The sequence below is a fragment of the Lissotriton vulgaris genome, chromosome 8 (assembly GCF_964263255.1).
Source record: "Lissotriton vulgaris chromosome 8, aLisVul1.2, whole genome shotgun sequence".
Taxonomy (NCBI): domain Eukaryota; kingdom Metazoa; phylum Chordata; class Amphibia; order Caudata; family Salamandridae; genus Lissotriton; species Lissotriton vulgaris.
Genome location: NC_141696.1, coordinates 699,811,725 through 699,833,144, shown reverse-complemented (window position 1 = coordinate 699,833,144; position 21,420 = coordinate 699,811,725).

Below are 21,420 nucleotides of genomic sequence, written 5' to 3'. Positions count from 1 at the left end.
AATAATGGATGTGGCCCTGTGATTTAGCAGAAAGCACTCTTAAAAATCTGCGAATACCAGGACGGGGATTTAGAGAGTCTAAGTCCAGGATGATAAAATTCCGGTGCTCTCTCTTTTTTTTTTTTATTTTAAATAAATTAAAAAAAATTGTGTCCTCATATATGCCACCAGTAGATGTTAGCTCTAAATAGGCGTTCTTCAGGCCACTGACACAAACCTTCCTTTCCAACCCTTATGTTTGTGGATAGCCAATGAAGATTGCCCAGAGGTAGGGCTGTTACCCGTCCAACTCCCTTTTGTGATGGTTCTTGCTACTTAGGGAGGACAGGACCACATGACCTCTGGCATAATCATTGGACTATTAGTTTTTTATTTCTCACTCCATGCATTCACTGCCGACCAAAGATTAACAGACTTCTCACCCCCACATAGTGTATCGAATCTACTCACCGCCATGATGTTTTTAAGGCAGTCAGCAAATTTTGGAGACAGTTCCGACTTCCACTCTTTACAGATCTCTCTTCTAGCGATGACTATCACATAAAAAATAACTGTGATATGTAGCTGTTAATATCATAATCAAATTGGAGACCAAAGAAAACCAATCTTTGGGTACATACAAATGAAGATGAAAGTACCTCTTCCAGGAAACCACACACTTGTCCCCAGTAGTTACCTATTTCAGGACATTCAACAAACATATGTGTATCATTAGCTTCTCGAAACTTGCATCTGGGACAAGAGTATTGTACCGCTGACATTTTGGAAAGTTTTGCTGGAGTTCAATAAGCCCTGTACATTGTGAATAAGTGATTTCTTCTTAGATTTGATGGTTTAATAATTTTTTGAGACATCGTAAAGGAATCTACCCAAAGTTCCACTATATTATCTGAAATCTGAACTGTGGAGGGGTCCCATAATTTAATAATTTCTGTTTCCAAATTATCCTTACTTTCCAGTAAGATTTTATACCATTGAGCAGTCTCCCCCTTCCTTCCCGTATTACCACTTATTAAATCTAACAAAGGGTTCTCATCTTCTGGGTTCCAATTTTGACTCCCCCACCAGGCCGACAGCTGATAGAACTTAAATCTCGTGAGAGTACCCCCGGTTAATCTCACTAGGACTTCCCAGTTTAATAATTTCGATGCGTCACAAAGGTCCCCCCATTTTGAGAGACCGGCTCTCCTTAATGGAAGAGCTAATTGATCCATCAAACATTCCGGGGTGCCGGGGGAGTCCCAAATTGGAGCTTGTGAGTGATAGTAATGAATACCTAACATTTTACGGATCTGTAGCCAATTATCTAGGGCTGTCTTCAAAAGCTTCAGTCGAGCTTTTTAAAAAAAAATTTGGTCACCAAACTTAAACAAAAAGAAGTCTGCACTATGTGGGAGGTCTAGTAGCATAGCCTGAAAAAGTCTACAGTGAGAAGTAAAATCCTGCTTATTGGCTAGAAGTCTAAAATTTTTGCATTGGAAGGCATAGCAATAAAGAAGTAAGTCTGGGAGTGCCAAACCACCAAGTTTTAATCCTCTCCTCAACTTCTTCCAAGCTATCCTGGGAGATTTTGTAGCCCAGATAAAAGAGCCTATCCTACCTTGCAAATTAAGAATATCTTTTTTATTAAAAATTAAGGGAATGGAATTAAAGAGAAACGTTACCTTTGGCAAGATTATCATTTTAATTAAGTTCACCCTGCCGTAGAGGTTTAAAGGCAGGGTGTTCCACCTAGACAGGAGTTTTTTAACCTCTTTTATTACAATTTCCCAGCTGATCTTAGGAGTATCTTCCAGTTTTTGAGTAAGTTGAATACCCAAATATCTAATCTTGGATTTAGCTTCTGGGATAGGAACAGGATTATTCCAGCACATAATATCAGTTTTATCTCTGTTGATACTATACCCAGATACTGTACCAAAATCCTCAGCTAGTTTAAATAATCTTGGTATTGCTTCCAGCGGGTTTGATGTATAAAGAAGAAGGTCATCTGCGTATAGAGCTGTCTTAAATGTTAGATCTCCTATTTTAAATGGTTTGATTACTGGGTCCTGTCTTAGGGAACAAACAAAAGGCTCAATGAATATATCAAACAAAAGAGGAGACAAGGGGCATCCCTGCTTTGTCCCTCTACAAATGTTCAGCCAGTCGGACAAACCACCGTTTACCAAGATCTTAGCTCGTATAGAAGGTTTCAATTCCCTTAATAAAGATCTCTGGGAAGCCAAATTTTATCATCGTCTTCCATGAAAAAAGCCAGTTCACTTGATCGAACGCATTGGCCGCGTCTATTGCAACGATGGTTAGCGGCTTCTTCTTCTCTATTGCAATATCTATGGCTCCAATTACTTGAAAGGTAAGTTCATTTAATTGGCGGCCAGGAATAAATCCCCTCTGGTCTGGATCGATAATTGATTTTATAACTTTAGCAAGTCTGGATGCCAAGATACCGGAATATATTTTTAAATCAGAATTCAGAAGCGAGATGGGGCGGTACGACTCAATTCTTTCCGGGTCTTTATTTGGTTTAGCTATTAGAGAAATTGTGGCATCTAGCCAAGAAGACGGTATTTGTTCTCCCTGAATGAATATTTTATTGAATAGTTTCTGTAGTGGATCTAAAATTTCTTCAACACTATCTTTGTAGACCTCTATCGGGAGTCCGTCGGGTCCAGAGGCCTTATTTCTTGCCATCTTCTTCAATTGGAACCTAATCTCTCCCTCTGATATCTCCTTTACCAACAAAGCTTTATCTATATCACTCAACTGTGGCAAGTCTCTTAAAATCCACCAAGTATCCAGTTCTCCCACAGGTCGATTGGTTTTCTCTAGATAAAGTTCTTCATAGAAAGATCTGGCTTCCCTTTTAATCTCTGCATCTTCTGTTAAGGATACACCGGTCCCTCGTTGTATCAGGGATTTAATGCTGTTCCTTCTTCTCTCCGTCCTAGCCTTCCACGCTAGCAAAGACCCACATTTCTCTCCATATTCAAAGTTGGGTAACTTACTTACTTCCTATTTATCTTTAAGTATTTTTTCAGCCCTTGTTCTGAAGTTTATTTGTAGTTCTAATATTTCCTTTTCAAGTCTTGGTATACTGGTTCTATCATCCAAAGTTGCGGAATGAAGTTGCTGTTCTTTTATTTTAATCAAGTTAAGCTCCTGAATGTCTTTTTCTTTATTAAGCTTCCTGTTTAAAGTCATCTGGGAGTTGTATATTCCTCTTATATAAGACTTAAATGCATCCCATATAATGTAATCTGAAACTGTATTATTATTAAACCTGAAAAATTGTTTTGAATTTTCCTTAATTTTATTCTTAAACTCTTCATTTAGTAGAATGGTCCTATCCAGTGTCCACCTATATTCTAGAATGTTATTTTGGAAATTGATGTTTAATTCAACCGCAGAATGGTCTGACAGACCCACTGGAATGTAAGAAATAGAAGAAATATTTACTAAGAAGGATTGGTCTAATAAAAAGAAATCTATTCTTGAAAACTGGCGGTACTTTTTGCTGTAAAAGGAATATTCTCTTTGGGTGACATGTTTAACTCTCCATGCGTCGCGCAATGTATAATCTTTCATGATATTTTTCAAGAATGTAAGGGATTTTTTTGGACAATTATATTTGGCTTTCGAAGTGCGATCTACTTCGGGATCTAATAATAAATTAAAGTCACCTCCTAATATGATAGGAATTGTATGCTGTAGCATATATTTTTCTAGCTTTTGTAAAAAGCAGGCATTGTCTTCATTCGGGCCATAGTAAACCCCGCATAGGAACTTGATATTACCTATTGAAACTACTGCAGCCAGCCATCTTCCTGACCGGTCTGTAGTCCAGTCATGAACTCTAATCCCTTTATTGGCGCTTACTACTATTGCTACCCCTCTCGTGGCACCCGTTTGTTTTGAGCACAGGATATCCTGTACCCATTTATACCTAATAAATATTTTCCTACATTCCTCTGCCTCTAGATGAGTTTCCTGTAAGAGAAATATGGAAGCTCCAGTATTTTTCAAAAAGTGACAAATATTTTGTTGTTTCTTACGGCTCCCCAAACCATTCAAGTTCCAGGAAAGGATTTTGTTACAATCATCATGTGGCATTGCTACCCTTCCGTATACGGCCAGTAATGAACATAGTGACCTATAGTAACATTTGAATTTAGAAGAATAAAGATTTATGGCAAATGAGGACTTTTTTATCTGTTTTTTTCCCTCTCCCCTGTGAACCCTCCCCTCCCTCCCCCCGAGGAACCCTACCCTCCTGATTGGCGTAATTACGCCCTAGGAGGCCCTGTACCTCTGACGCCCCACCTACATATAATTAAGGATTGGTCTCTTTTTTTATTTTTCCCCTTTCCCCTCCTTTGACACCACACCTCTTTTTTTTTTTTCTTATTTCCCATTTCCCATTTCCCACACCATCACCCTTTCTCTTCCTTTTTATTATCTAACCATTCTTTAATAGAGTTAATTTAAATGATGATACAGTTATTCTTTCTGCTCTTTCATCCTAGCTAATATTGCGTCAGCTTCCTCTGGGAAATGGCACGTAAACATTTTATTATTCCACATTATTTTGAGGAGACCTGGGAATTTCATTTGTACCTGCGCCCCCATTGAACGCAGTTCTGGCATTCTAGAGCCAAGCTCCCATTGTCTTTGAGCAGTTTTTCCACCTATATCTGACCTTATTTGATAGGGATTGGCTCGGAAATGTAAAGAAGTACGTGACAAACATCTAGTGAGGATCAATTCTTTAACACTATAAGTCTGGAAGTACACCAGAATCTTCCTAGGTGCTTTACGGTCAGGGTGAAACCTAAATGGATCTCTGTGGACTCGCTGGATCTCAGCCTCCAGATTGATATCAGGACGATCCTTTAAAATATCCTCACGGAGCAGTCTACATACGAACCCCTTTATGTCCTCAACTTCAACCCCTTCAGGAATTTTGAGGATCCTCAAGTTGTTGCGTCGGCTTTGGGTTTCCAACCTTTACAGGTCCATTGTTAAGGTACGATTCTGCGCTTTTAGGGCTTCTATGTCTTTAGAGTTTCCTTTGGAGGTCTCTGAAAGGGCTGTGACTTTGCCTTCTAGGACACTAGTTCTAGCATTAATACCTTCAGTTTTGGCCTCCAGAAGGTCAAATCTGTCATGTAAGCCTCTCTGGTTCTTCTCAGAAATCTCAAATTTTCCCAATAAATCGTCTCTCAACGTATGCAGTAGGGAACCCAGTCTACCCTCTTCTTTTTCCGCTCCATACCTTCCAGCTGCCTCATCAGGATGTGAAGTTAAGCCATGTTTTCCCGAGCCTGCGTTAGGTGGAGGCCGAGGTGGAGAACTATTTAAGGGAAATTCTACTGGATCCATGGCCGCAAAATCTTCCAAAGGAGGGGGAACAGTTTGTATCGTTCTTTCACCATTCGGTAAGATATCTATATCTAACTCAAGATTTTGCCTAGCAAATTCCTGTGTAGTTGCCCCTGACCCCTCTCCAGGATGAATTGATTCCAAAACAGCATACTTATTACTCAAAGAAAAAGTAGATAGAAGTGAGGGGGCTGATGTTATAGTGGACTTGGTAGTTTCATCTATTGTGGAGTTCTCAGTTCCATGTAAACCTATGTCAACTCCCGTAGTTCCTGTAATGCTCTCCTTAGAGTTCAAAGCCTGCTCCATTATTTTGAAGTAACTTTTTAGTGAGGGGGTCCCTCTGGGTACTTGCGTTTGCTTTATCCCTTTGGACTTCCCTCTTTTTGCCCCCCCTTTCCTGTTTTGTTTGTAGGGCGAAATAGGTACCGGCCCACTACTCTCTGTCTCAGCTGAATCAGTGGAGTTGAGAGCCCCCTTCTTCTTAAGCTCTTGCTTAGATCGTAGCTGGTAACGGTTCTTTACTTCTCCTCTTTTTTCTTTAGTAGCAGAAACTTGCTTTAGGGGTAGTTCTGCGGAATGAACAGTTGAAGTAGCCCCCTCTAACGTTTTTCCTCTCTTAGTAGCTTCTATTGGGGTGATATTAACATTCTGGGGGTCAATTATGCTTCTATCTGCCTCCATACAATCACCCACTACACCGCTTTTAAATACTGCTGAAAGGGAGTCCCGACACACTGGGGTACTCGCTCGACACAAAAAAGCTAATCTCGAGCGCAGCCATATGTCGCAGCAGCTTACAGTCTGGTGATTTCTGCGCCCTTCTCTGCAGACGAGCCGTTGCTGCTTTTTCCCTGCTTCTGTAGGTCGCTGCTTTCCTTGCTCGGAATCCGGTACAGCTGTCCGGTGTCTTGCTCCGTTGCGTACCTTCGCTCTCGCATCCCGACCAGGGTCCTAGTGCCTCCGTGTTCACCGAGACTCAAATCTCCGAAGAAGAGAAGAACGGGGAAAACTCAGCGGTATGCATTAAAAATCGGCGAAGAAATAGTCATCCATTTCACCAGTTGTTTAGATACGATTATCCGCGTTCTAAGGCGTAGAGAACAGCCAAAACACTCGTCCCGGGGCGTTTTGGGTTCAGAGCCTCGCAGCAGCCGTTAGCCTGCCGCTGCCATGTTCCTCCTCTCGCCCCGGGAAGCTTAGGGTTCCTGGTGCTCTCTCAAGGTTTACTCCACCCAGTTGAATTATAACTCCAAAGGTTTCATGAGGGTTTATTGCTATACATTTAGTTTCTGATTAATTAATCTGTAGGCCATGTGAGGTGCAAAAAGTAGCAAATCTCTCTAATATAATCTGCAGTCCTTTTGCTGTTTTTGGAACCAACAATGTGTCATCCGCAAACAGTAAGGAGGGTGTTTTTAAACCAGCTATTCTTGTTGAGTCATACTTGCAATCAGTTAGATAACTAACATAACAATTTATGAACAAAAGAAAAAGAGTAGGGGCCAAGATACAACCCTGTCACACCCTTTAGTGGATGGTGATCGGCTTGCCCACTTTACAATGCAGTTTACAAAGCACTAGAGCAAACTTATGTGAATATAAACGTGCACTTATATCCAACAAAACCATCATTTCCTTCAGGATTTTTTAGAATATGTGTCTTGGCACCATTTCAAAGGCTGCCTTTAAATAAAACTTCTTTCCAATTAATAGTGAGGAATCTAAAAACTTGATTCACTGTGCTAGTCCTTTATGTGAGTCCCACCTGAAAATGGCTAAGGAACTCAGGGCCATATGTATGAACAGATTTTCCCATAGACACAGAATGGGGGAAAACCTTTGATACATCTGGCCCTCAGTCTTATTAATCCAGGCAGTCAGTTTGCCTAAGTTTTGTTTACAAACAATGTTTTGGATGTTGTTGATAAAGCTGATTGGGCGATAGTTGGCAGGGGTACTGCAGCAGGCTCTTTATAGTTGTGAATTATTTATGTTTCTGCCCCTTTCCGCGATGGGGGAACTGGGGCTCCAGCAACTACTCCATTAAAGAGGGCATTCTTATAAGAGGCCCATACTACAGGCACTGAAGAAAATATATTTGCTGGTAATTTATCCAAGCCATTCCTTTTTTCTGTGCACATATTGCAGACTATCATCCAGGGCAAAAAAAGTATAATGAGTTTAGGACCTACTAAAATCTACTGCATTGGGGCTAGGGCATTTCTTCACTGTTGTTAAAGTCCTGCCTCCAAAGACAGTCCCTTCCAGGGTTTTCTTTATAAAGTAAAACAATATTGGTTTCCCTGTCATGCAGAGTAATATGGCTTCATGCTGTTAGTTCACCCTCCATGTGATAATATGTGCCAGAATAGTGTGGGATCTTTTAATCTGGCTGCTTCCAACAGGTCCTTCCACAGTACCATTTCCCATTCAAGTTTGGCCTCTGTAGGTTTCAATTTATAATCAGATCTAGCCTTCCATATGTCAGATTTATCTCCCTGTTTGATAACATTAATTAGCTATTTTTTTAGCTGCTCTGCAGACATCATGGCACCATTAGTCAGCCTACAAAGCTCTATTGCTTTCTTTCTTGGATATCTTGTAACAAAATGTTGTATCCCCTCAAAAAAGTTGACATGGATCTTCAATCAAAGCTGGCTGTTATTCAGGTTCTGCCTGAAAAGAAGTACTGGGATTATGCTTTTGTATATTGACACCACAGTTGATGGACACTCTATGACTAATGTCTACTAATTGTAGAGCAGTCTGGGAAAGATGCTTTCCAGGTTCAAAAGCTAATCTTGGGACACCCCACTAGGCATCCTTATCCCAATCTAAATCCTCTAGTAAGGCGATCCGTTCTGCCCATCAATTCCACCTGGTTTATTCACTTGTTGATCACCTGGTCTTTGACCTTTTTACTGTGGGTGAGCCTTATAACCGGTGACTCACCCACGATAAACTTAGGGTAAATTAACTGCGCGTGTTTACCGCCAGTGTCTGCCTTTAAAGATGAGGCCCCTGAAATGCCGCAAGGGTAAGAGGCACTTGACTGTTTACACACGAACACATGTACACAAACATGTGCACACCTGTAAGGGCTGAACGTGGGAGACTCCTGTTGTGCACAACCTGGTAACTGTGCACAGGTATCCTGGTGCAGTGGAACTTTAAAGTCCCTAGGTGGTCTCTGGCTGAGCTGGTAGGAGGCTGAGGAGATGCGTTAAGACAGTGGGTGAAGTTGGCCCATGGGCTCTCCAAAGTAATCCTGAGGGACAAAGCTAATGCCTGTGGAAGGTAAAGCTTTAGGCTCACAGAATAAAAGGGTTGAGAGATTCTAAGGTAAGGTGCGTAGGCCCTGCCCTCGCACTGGAGAACAAAGATAGAGTTCTAGGCCCCTAAGGTGGTTTCCGTGTGGAGCTACATAGGCATAGTGTGCTAAAGGGCTGCCTGATGAGGTAATCTCAGCCCTCTCGACACTGCTAGTGTGGTGGTGAGACATGGGCTGGATTCTAGTATCCCAGCGGGGACCCAGGCCAAAGGTCCAAGAGAGCTTCTCCACAAGGGGGGTGGCAAATGTTGTAAGTGCCCTATTCTTTCTTTAAGGAAGACAGTCATTCCAAAAGGGTGGTAGCAGCTAAGGAAGCCAGCGTAAGTGCTGTGGGTGAGGGTCAAGGGCTTCTGCATCTCCAAGATACAGAGACTGAGTTGTGCAATCTCCAGAGGGAGACCAGACAGTGACCTAGTAGATAGGGTTTAGATCTGTTTAGATTGAAAGCATTCATGCTGAGGCATGGGACCCTTGCCACAGAAAGTCTGGTGGGCACAGTGTTGAATGACCAAGGGCAAGAGTTGGGCTAGTTCTGCTCCATCCACGTAGGCCGATAGGGTGCTAGATGCATCCACCCTAGAACCTAGTGCAGTCTGGGTTCCCTGTAGGGAGTGGTGGCCTCATGGCTTGCTGAGGTAGGTGGTCTTGGTGGCCACGGCTAGCATAAGGTACCTGGGGAAGCAGACCACTGACAGGGAGGGGGTCTGCTCAGAACTCCTCATCTTTTGTTATTCCTGACTAAGTGAAGAATACCCATGTGTAGCAGCTAACTCTTCCCTGTAAGAATCGGCTGATAGCTGCGTGTAAGGCGATGGGTTCTGCCCATCAAATCAATGCAGATTATTTACTTTTTGATCACCTGGTCTTTGATCTTTTTACTGTGGTTGAGCCTCAAAACTAGTGACTCACCCACGGTAAACTCACGGTAAATGGACTGTGCATGTTTACAACCAGTATCAAACTTTTAAGATAAGGTTGCTGCGATGCAGCAAGGTAAGGGGAACTTGGCTGGTTACACGTACACACATGTGCAAACATTTGTGCACATGTATCAGGGTTTTCCTGTCAAGCACAGCCCAGTAACTGTACACAGGTAGCCGGGCTCAATGGAACTCTTCAGGATTGGATATTTACCAGGGGTAGGCCTCTTAATTTTAGTGTACACTTGTTGCTTGAGTTAGAATACCTTTGAAAAACAGAGAATAAGAGAAGTTTGGAAAAACAGGAGCAGTTTGTTTAATTAAACAGTTCAGCCAGGAGAACAGTTACAAGCACGAGGTCTGAGGACTGTCTCAATTTACAATTGGTTGGTGCCCTTCTTATATACAGAATACAATAGGTAATAAAAGGTTTCTGGTGTACTATATAGGGTGAGGAATGTTGGTTGCTGCCTTTGGAGTCATACATTTATGGTCAATGGTTTCTACAGGTGGGTGTTGACCTTGCGTGGATACAGTATGGCCAGTGGTGAATTTATCCAGATGTCCAGCATGGGGAGCGAGTAATCACTATGTGTGCTAGATCCTGACCCTAGGGTTGGGTGGAGTTTGCAGAGTCGAGCTCCGCAAATCTCTGTGAAGTGAACAAAAATCTCTGCTTTGCTACAGGAGTTACTTGAGCAGGCGGAATAAGGTCACAAACATAATAAACCCCTTTACCCTGTGTAGCTGGATGTCATGGCACTTTTCTAAGCTCCAGCAGTGTCAACACACTTACCAATGATGGTGTGTAATGCAATGAAGTCTGTGGCCTTCCCCAGCAAGAGCTGCCCTCCTCCATCTTTTGCCCTGAGTCCTCTGCAGGCTCGGCTCTGATAGGTGTCTTGTGACCTAGGACTTTGTGTGTTGTCTGTATGGAGTATGCCCCCATGTCTTGGCTGGTCTGTCATGTTGGGTTCAGGCACCACGCCTGTAACCTCGGTATGCTGCTGTGGCAGAGGGACCAAGGAGGCTCCTCCATGATCCTGCTGGGGTTCCTTATAGGACACTATTGCCACTGGTACATAAGAGGGCCCCGCTCTGACTTTATGTCCACCACTGCACCACCATTACAGGGTCATGGGCTGCCCTTGCTACTTACAGGGCTTGCGCTACCCCTCCACCACCACCTGTTCTGGAGGGTCACTTACTTTGATTTGCAGCATCTCTCCATGGCTGGGCCTCAGCACAAGCGGCTAAGTCGCAATGGTCCATTCTGTCTGCCTGGGGCCGCCAGACAAGGCTGTGGGCAAACAGTCCAGGGAGCCCCACTCAGTGGACCATCTCTGTTCCTTCACAGGAACCCCAATGTCTATGAAGCTTAGAGACGGCGCCTGTACCCTCTTTTACTTCTCTTTGCAGTGGCATGCAAAGTCCGGGAGCTGTGGTGTTTGCCAGTACTGATGGTGACAGGGGAGCGCTTCCCTCGCTATGTAGGAGGTCTCGCCCTCAGCTGTGCTGGGAGTACTTTTTATTCAAGAGACAGACTTGCAACGGAAACACTACTCTCTTCCTCCTGAAGGGTAAACTCATAGCTAAGAGGCTACCTGTCTTTTGCACCTATAAGATTGAAGTAATCGAGACAAGGAACTTAAACAATGCCTATTATTAACAAAGCCACTACCCTGATCTGATGACTTTATCGAAGGACACTCTGCCAAGGGCTGCTCACTTGGGAATTGTACTCAGTAAAGTGTACCGTTTAGAACCAGCACGCGCTGCAAGTTCTATTCTTGGCTGAGGGTTCAACCACTAGAATTGGACAAGGGAAAGGGTACCTTAGTAGCCATCTTAGAATTCCTCAGGAATAATTTAGCAGGGGCGAGAAATGGCACTTGGGTAAACTCTACTACTATAAAATGCGCCAGGATTGAGCGCCTCACACTTCCAAACATTGTCTTTGTTTCATGAATACCGGGAAACACGGAATACTACAATGCCCAGCATGCCTAGCACGGCGTGATCACTTTGTGGGACAGTCCTATATGATACGCCCATTTCCGGACCACTGTGTCGGAAATTCTAGGCTTGTGTTAACGTCCCAGGAGAGGAGTGCTGTGCTTTCGTTCATCGTCCGACCGATCGGATTTCGGAGGTCATATGCTTGCAGGTGAGTGCGGCTTGCCTAATCTAGAGGAAGAGAGTACTTGAATTCGAACTGCATTTTCGGCCGTAGGATATTGTGGTCGTTCGTTGGGGAGCCCTTGCAGTTGAAGGCTCATACGGAGGACGGTTTGTTAATCGGAATTGTGAAAAGGGCTTAAACTGCTGCATTAACCTGTGGTCCTCCGTTGGGGAGCCTGCGCAGTTTGCGGCTCATGCGGAGGACGGTTTTGAGGTTTACGCAGCGGATCATTGTTTAGCAGTAACAGCCATCCTTCTCCTGTGGTCCTCCGTTGGGGAGCCAGCGTCTTGCGTCTCATGCGGAGGATGATTATAGTAATGTCCAAACATCGAGGGTCCTCCGTTGGAGAGTGGAAGGAGACAGCTCATGCGGAGGACGATTATAAAATGTTGATGCAAGTAACCAAACGACATTTTCGGCCATGTACTTCAACTTGCTGAAGTTTTGCTGGATATTGCGGGTCGCTAGTAGTGTGCTTTTACAGGCGGTTTATCAAGCAGTTTTCTCAGGTAGTCGCCCCCATCACAAACTTTTGTATGGAACCATGAAGCCTATGAAGCCTTTGTGTCAACTCCTATACTATCTTACCCAGATCCGGACAAGCCTTATGTTGTGGAGGCAGACGCCTCCGACGTAGCACTGGGTGCTATACTCTCTCAGAGGCACAAGACCACGGGACAACTGCATCCAGTAGCCTATGTGTCGAGGAAGTTGAACGAGGCTGAGCGCAACTATCATATTGCAGAAAAGGAACTCCTGGCTATAAAGGTCGCATTCACTTGAATGGAGACATTTTTTTTTAATGGGGGCCAGACACGTGGTTACGGTCTACACGGATCATAAGAATCTCCAGTTTATGACCGCTGCAAGACATCTTAACCCTCCTCAGCTTAGGTGGATGCTTTTCTTTTCTGAGTTTCATTTTATTATCACCTTTCGGCCTGGGGCCGAGAATAGAAAAGCTGACGCGCTCACTCATCAGTCTTCTACTCGGGATCCCATGGCCACAGCGGGGAAGGCCATCTTAGATCCAGCCAAGATGATGTGTGTGATACAACCTGACCCCTTCCTGAAGGGGAATCTTATGGGAGTGGATACATTCTCATGGAGAACATGGCTCCTGACCCATAGCGAATGGCAACTCAAGGACGGGTTCCCGTTGAACAACAGACGGCTATTGATCCCTACGGTCCCATTGCGGAAACAAGTGTTCAGGTGGTGTCATGATTCTCCTAGTGCCGGTCATGTGGGAGTGGAGAAGATGATAGAACGCATTAATCGGCAATGCTGGTGGCCCTCGCTGAGGGCGGATGTCAAGGAATGGGTTTCGAAGTGCGAGGTCTGCGCAACTGAAAAATCAGATCACCGTCGTCCTCAGGGGTTACTACAGCCTCTACCTACCCCTTCCTGCCCATGGGAGCGCATCTCTCTAGACTTTGTTGTTGGCCTACCAGAGGATCAGGGATGTACAACAATCCTTGTGGTTATCTATTACCTGACGAAGATGGGACATTTCATCGCCTGTCGGCAGATACCCACGGCTGGGCAACTGGCACGTTTGTTGATGTTGCATGTGTTGCCTACTGTTATAGTGTCTGACAGGGGTTCCCAATTCACAGCCCAGTTTTGGAAGACTTGGTGTTCATCCCTTCACATCACCACTGCTTTGTCCACCAGTTTCCATTCCCAGACGGATGGACAGACAGAACGTCTCAATCAAACATTGAAGCAGTATCTGAGATGTTACGTCGATCACAGCAAGAAAGAATGGGTGGATTATCTGTGGCTTGCGGAAGTCAACTATAATAAGGCTACTCATAGTTCTACACTTGTGTCTCCTTTCTACTGTAAGTATGGGCGACATCCTCGATTCCTTCCTTTTCTCCATCCTGCTAAAGAAAACAAGGTGCTTGAGGCCGCCATTAGAGTCCCACACATCAAGGACGCGCTTATGAGGGCTCAGATAAATCTCTAAAGCCACAAAAGAGGCGTATAAACGCACAGCTGATAAACACAGATGTTCTGGACCTTTGTATCGGGTAGGGGACTTTGTCTGGTTGTCTACAGGAATATAAGATTCCGAAAGCATAGTGTGTTTACCCTCGTTACATTGGACCGTACCCAATTGAGAAATGCATCTGCCCGGTGGCTATGAGACTTAAGCTGCCCCTGCATCTGCGGATTCATCCTGTGTTCCATGTGTCACTGTTGAAACCTTCATTGTCCTCAGTAAGACAGCTTCCTCCCCCTCTCCTGATCAATGAGGAGATTGAATACGAAGTAAAAGTCATATTGAACTCAAGTTGGAGGGGGCATCAGTTGTGGTATTTGGTGGCTTGGAAAGGGTATGGCCCGGAGGAGAACTCATGGGAGCCTGCGTTGGGTGTTCTTGCGCCAAGGCTGGTAGCCTTGTTTCACAGGAAGTGCCCGCTAAAACCCGGCCCTTTGAGGCGCTCTCAGTGAGAGGGGATGTACTGTTAAATGCGCCAGGATTGAGCACCTCACACTTCCAAACATTGTCTTTGTTTCATGAATACCGGGAAACACGGAATACTACAATCCCCAGCATGCCTAGCGCGGCGTGATCACGTTGTGGGACAGTCCTATATGATACGCCCATTTCTGGAACACTGTGCTGGAAATTCTTGGCTTGTGTTGACGTCCCTGGAGAGGAGTGCTGTGCTTTCGTTCATCATTCGACCGATCGGATTTCAGAGGTCAGATACGTGCTTAATCTAGAGGAAGAGAGTACTTGAATTCGAACTGCATTTTTGGCCGTAGGATATCGTGGTCCTCCGTTGGGGAGCCCTTGCAGTTGAAGGCTCATACGGAGGACGGTTTGTTCATCTGAATCGTGAAAAGGGCTTAAACTGCTGCATTAACCTGTGGTCCTCCATTGGGGAGCCTGCGCAGTTTGGGGCTCATGCGGAGGACGGTTTTGAGGTTTACGCAGCGGAACGTTGTTCCGCAGTAACAGCTGTCCTTCTCCTGTGGTCCTCCGTTGGGGAGCCAGCGTCTTGCGGCTCATGCGGAGGACGATTAAATTAACGTCCAAACATCGAGGGTCCTCCGTTGGAGAGCTGAAGGAGACCGCTCATGCGGAGGACGATCATAAAAGGTTGATGCAAGTAACCAAATGACATTTTCGGCCGTGTACTTCAACTTGCTGAAGTTTTGCTGGATATTGCAGATTGCTAGTAGTGTGCTTCTGTATAAGGTACTGTACAAATCCACTGGTTTGTGGGTGACGTAACCCTATTGATATTATGTGCTTAACCATATTGGCACCAAGTGGACAGACCTGAGTTTGGCGGCGGCCTTTGGCTCCTTGCTCTTCTGCGACATCGCGCTTCTTGTCCCTGCTCTTGACGCCCGTCTCCCCCCGCCGCCGCAGCCTTTTACAATCCAGGCACGGCCGCAGTGAGGGGGGGACTACAACACCCAGCGTCCCCTGCGACAGGAAGTCGCATTTACCTGGCCGGCGCCCGGAGGCGCTTAAAATCCCGCGAGAGTCCCGGTGGAGTGGGGGTTTAACCTTATTTACACAGAGTGGACAGACCTGAGTTTGGCGGCGACCTTTGGCTCCTTGACTCTTCTGCGACATTGCGCTTCCTGTCCCTGCTCCTGACGCCAGTCTCCCCCCGCTGCCGCAGCCTTTTACAATCCAGGCGCGGCTGCAGTGAGGGGGGGGACTACAACACCCAGCGTCCCCTGCGACAGGAAGTCGCATTCACCTGGCCCGCGTCCGGAGGCGCTTAAAATCCCGCGAGAATCGCCGCGTCGCGGGACGTGCGCGGGCGGCGCCGGGTTATGCCCGGGACAAAGGCGGGACTGGCTGTGGCCGTCCGGGGCAGTCCAAGGCAGGGCAGGTCCACCTCTCTAATAGCTGGTACATAGAGGTGGGAGAGGTTTGTACTTCTGGACCCTAAGGTACTATTGTATGCACTTTTAGTGACCTGTAGGTATTAGAGCCTATATTTTGCTACAAGACTTTGGACTTGGTGGCATTACTGTGAAATGAGTATGGCCAGGCGCCGAGCAAAGCCCCTCCCGGAGAAAACACGCTTGACCACAGATACATATTTGACCAAAGCTGTTAATGTTCTATCGGAGAAAATAAGTCGTGCAGAGAAACGTATGTCAATTGGGTCTAGTATAATGCTTGGTGAGCAAGATGGTCTATGTGATGAGAATGTAACCAGAAGGGAGAGTTTGGCCAATATAGATTTAGATATTACCCCCCCCCCGCTACATTTAATGATATAGATGATGTATTATTATTAGGTGATATAGGGCAGTCACGAACCTCAGCTATGCCAGAGTTAGTACACAAGACCCCCTCTCCTGCCCCATCCCCTGCCCCCTCTCCTGTCCCCACAAAACACACTAGAGGATGTAAAGGGAAAGCACCAGGCCCAGGTAACACAAGGGCTAAAAGGGATAGGAAAAACAACACACTGAGTGTTACAACAGACTCCGGTTGTAATTTACGTGTAGGGGAAGAAAAGGATATACATAATTTAGAAACCCTCATGGATAAACTTTTGGAGTTAATTAGACCTTTATATGAGAAGGTTGACAACCTAGCTAGGGTAGTACATAAGTTAAGTGAGTATCTTGACACCCAAAAACATAATCAGAGCGCTCATGTAACGAAAACATAGACAATCAATAAGGATAGTGTCACGACAAATGAAGTTATCAAAGAAAGTGGGTCTGTTCTGAACAAAGGGCTGGTAAAGGCAAGCAGACCCGGGGTGGCATGTGCCGAGAATACTGAGGTTAGATTAGAACCTATGGGAATCTATGTACAACCTAGGATAACACCAGCTAGGCTATCCAGTGAGACATTAAATACAAAAGGATTACCTAGGGTCTCTTCAAATGTAAGTTCTGGAGACCGCTCAACAAACAGTAAAAATAAAATACCAACAGTTATTATTCTACCTCTAGAATGTGGGGCCTACGTGGCCATCCTTACAAATGCCCCCAAATTAAAGGGAGACCAGACAGAAACCCATGAGGTAATAAAAAATAAAACCTTACATTGGCTGTCCAAACATTGTGCTTTCCCTGTTACAGGGGATGACCAGATAATTTTAACCCAAAGAGTGAGGTGGATTGGTCCCTTGGCTAAAAAATTTGAAGGCGACTGCATAATTATCAATTTTAGGTCCCCCATATGGGCCCAGTATTCTTTATGCAATGCACCGCCACCTTCTTGTTGGGACTATAACACCACACTTCTTCCGCTGGGCTATTTTTACAGGCACTTGAATTATGAAAGTAAAGCCGATACTTCGATTTTCTCTCAGCCTAAGGTCAATATGGCTCCTTTACTAGCACCTAGACCCCCCTGTTTTTCAATTCCATTGCATAACAGATTTAATGTATTAAGTCCAATGGAAGATAATAACTGACTGATGAGTTGTGAGGGGAATTCACCAGCTGCTAATAACGATGGGAGAGAGGTAGATCCAGGACTATCCTTGAATGGAATAATAGACGAACAGGCTACCCAGCTAGTTTACAGTCAGGAAAACGGTTATAGTGTCTCAAGTTGTGGATCCCCCGGTAGGGAGTTGACTATTGATTCAGTATTACCAGTGGAGTTGCAAGCCCCAGCAATCAATGGGAACAATACCATTAGTTATGGTTATCATACTGAAATTCAACCTGCACACCAAGAGGGATACAGTCTGGTAACCTGGAATATAGCAGGACTGGGTAAAAAGTTAGACACTCCCTTCTGGAAGGATTTTATTTCCTCAGGCATTGATATAGTCTGCCTACAGGAAACTAGGTGTAATAACCTGTGTTTGTGGAGGGCTACACATCACACTGTGTGAATGCAATTACATCCACTGCAGGAAGGGCTAAGGGCGGCCTCCTGCTATTGGTTTCAAATAAATTAGTGGGGTTATAGAATTAGAAGTTGCTCACCAGTAGATAGCTATAGCCAAATAATGAAGATTGAGTTCAACAGGGGTAAGGATTTGGTCCTAATTAATTTTTATAATAATATATTTAATAATAATAGTGGACTACCATTACAGGCTTTAGGTAATGAGATTGATAGGGTCCTGGCACAAACAGGGAAACCAGCTATCATCTTATGGGCAGGCGACTTTAACATCCAGGCCTGCCCTTTAGCTAAGACGAATTTGTGTGGATTTCTGAGAACCCACCCTATGATGGATGATAATAACGACAACCATCTACACTTTCCACATTGTAACTATGGCCAGGCCTTGAATCTAATGATGGCAAAATACGATTTGGAACTACTTAACTGTACGATGAGAAAGGGAAAGCTTAATTGCCTGACTTTTACTGGCCGTAATGCAGCCAGTAATATAGACCATATTTTATTCTCAAGTCACAGTTACTATGCAAACTTGTGGATATCTGAACAAGGGGTTAGTGACCACAATAGTATTTCCATCACTTTGTTAAACTGGGGGAAAAAACATTCTAATACTGTTGAATGCATTAGTGATATAACCCAAGTAAGGCCAAATGGCATGAGGATTAAGTGGGAAGGAGTAGTCCCCGCAAAGATCCAGAGGGAGGTGGTAATTAAGTGTAGGGAGGGTATAGAACATTGTCTTGATGATAAGGTATATCCACACACACTGCCTGTTGTGTTTGCAGAAATTAATCTCACTATTAAAGGTATTCTAACAAGGAACATAAAAGGCCCAAAAAAAGCTAAATCTGGATGGTTTGATCTTAAATGCACACGGCCACTAGAAGATCTGAAATTAGCCTTAAGCAATAAACCCCATATCCAATCGTATATTCATGACCTACGACTTAAATATAGGCAGGCTATTGTGGCCCGGAAAAAGGAACTCCAAACAGAAGCGTGAGATAAGTTAAGTCTAGCAGCCGATACAAAAAATAGTAAATTGTTCTGGGAAACTGTAAACTGTCCCTTTTTACAAAATGATAGCATGCCAGAGTTGACATCTTATGTAAATTGTTCAGCTTGGATTGAACATTTTTCTAATATTTTTAACCCGGATAGGATAATTTTATCTTCAATATTACATGATTAATTTATATGGCCCACACTACCCCTCGTAATTAGTATAGATGAAGTATGCGAGGGTCTTGCTAAAAGTAAAGGGGGAAAGGCACCAGGCCCGGATGGGGTACCCATAGACCTATACAAAGATGAAAAGGATCTGTGGGCCCCAATTTTAACGAGAATTTTTAATGCGGCTGCTACAGGGGACTTCCCTCCATCATGGGGCCAGTCATTAATTACCCCGCTTTTTAAAAAAGGCTCCCGCTCTGAGGCCAGTCATTATCGCCCTATTTCACTGCTTGACGCATCAATAAAAGTTATGAGCAGAATTTTACTAATGAGATTGGAAACTTGGGCCACTGATAATAAGATCTTATCCCCTGTCCAATATGGATTCAGGAAGGGCCTAGTTACACTAGAACAAAGTGTGAATTTAGATCTACTCGTTAGTAAATACACAACTGTGAAGGCGGGTAATCTGTTTTTATGTTTTGCCGACTTGAGCAGTGCTTTTGATTTGGTGGACCACACACTCTTGTGGTCCACTCTGCTCAATTCTGGGGCCCCAAAGGAGATAGTGTATTTCTTGGCTCGTGTATATGAAAAACAGTCGTGTAGTGTGAGATATGGGCCAACGGGTGAACGTACTCCTTTTTTTGATGTGAGAAGAGGCATCCGGCAGGGATGTGTTCTGGCCCCTCTTTTATTTTTACTTTTTATTAACCAAATAGATGAAGTTTTAGGCCAGTTACCAGTAGACGCCCCAAAGATAGATGGAAAGGCTGTACCTATTCTACTGTATGCCGATGATGCCGTTTTAATTTCTGGGTAAGAGTGGTCTGTTTAACTCAGACACTCTGTTCATCACCACCCCCTTTTCTAAATCGTTTTTGGCCACTATAGGTGTGGCAGGGTATACTCAGACATGAGTCCCTTTCTCACTGCTCCATCAGGATTCAAGCAAGCCGGGCCGAAGAAGGCTGAAATGCCAGAAACCGGTCCCCGGTAGCTTGTCTCCTTTCTGGTGAAGAATTGGCTTGGTAGTTTAGTCTGCCCTGTTCCCATGATGCACTGGGCCAGGGACAGACTGATTTGCATATAGCCAGGTTCTGAGCTGGGATGGGGCAGTGAGATAAATAACGGTGATGGATCAAGCCCTGATCTTTGGACTGGGTAAGAGTGGTCTGTTTAACTCAGACACTCTGTTCATCACCACCCCCTTTTCTAAATCGTTTTTGGCCACTATAGGTGTGGCAGGGTATACTCAGACATGAGTCCCTTTCTCACTGCTCCATCAGGATTCAAGCAAGCCGGGCCGAAGAAGGCTGAAATGCCAGAAACCGGTCCCCGGTAGCTTGTCTCCTTTCTGGTGAAGAATTGGCTTGGTAGTTTAGTCTGCCCTGTTCCCATGATGCACTGGGCCAGGGACAGACTGATTTGCATATAGCCAGGTTCTGAGCTGGGATGGGGCAGTGAGATAAATAACGGTGATGGATCAAGCCCTGATCTTTGGACTGGGTAAGAGTGGTCTGTTTAACTCAGACACTCTGTTCATCACCACCCCCTTTTCTAAATCGTTTTTGGCCACTATAGGTGTGGCAGGGTATACTCAGACATGAGTCCCTTTCTCACTGCTCCATCAGGATTCAAGCAAGCCGGGCCGAAGAAGGCTGAAATGCCAGAAACCGGTCCCCGGTAGCTTGTCTCCTTTCTGGTGAAGAATTGGCTTGGTAGTTTAGTCTGCCCTGTTCCCATGATGCACTGGGCCAGGGACAGACTGATTTGCATATAGCCAGGTTCTGAGCTGGGATGGGGCAGTGAGATAAATAACGGTGATGGATCAAGCCCTGATCTTTGGACTGGGTAAGAGTGGTCTGTTTAACTCAGACACTCTGTTCATCACCACCCCCTTTTCTAAATCGTTTTTGGCCACTATAGGTGTGGCAGGGTATACTCAGACATGAGTCCCTTTCTCACTGCTCCATCAGGATTCAAGCAAGCCGGGCCGAAGAAGGCTGAAATGCCAGAAACCGGTCCCCGGTAGCTTGTCTCCTTTCTGGTGAAGAATTGGCTTGGTAGTTTAGTCTGCCCTGTTCCCATGATGCACTGGGCCAGGGACAGACTGATTTGCATATAGCCAGGTTCTGAGCTGGGATGGGGCAGTGAGATAAATAACGGTGATGGATCAAGCCCTGATCTTTGGACTGGGTAAGAGTGGTCTGTTTAACTCAGACACTCTGTTCATCACCACCCCCTTTTCTAAATCGTTTTTGGCCACTATAGGTGTGGCAGGGTATACTCAGACATGAGTCCCTTTCTCACTGCTCCATCAGGATTCAAGCAAGCCGGGCCGAAGAAGGCTGAAATGCCAGAAACCGGTCCCCGGTAGCTTGTCTCCTTTCTGGTGAAGAATTGGCTTGGTAGTTTAGTCTGCCCTGTTCCCATGATGCACTGGGCCAGGGACAGACTGATTTGCATATAGCCAGGTTCTGAGCTGGGATGGGGCAGTGAGATAAATAACGGTGATGGATCAAGCCCTGATCTTTGGACTGGGTAAGAGTGGTCTGTT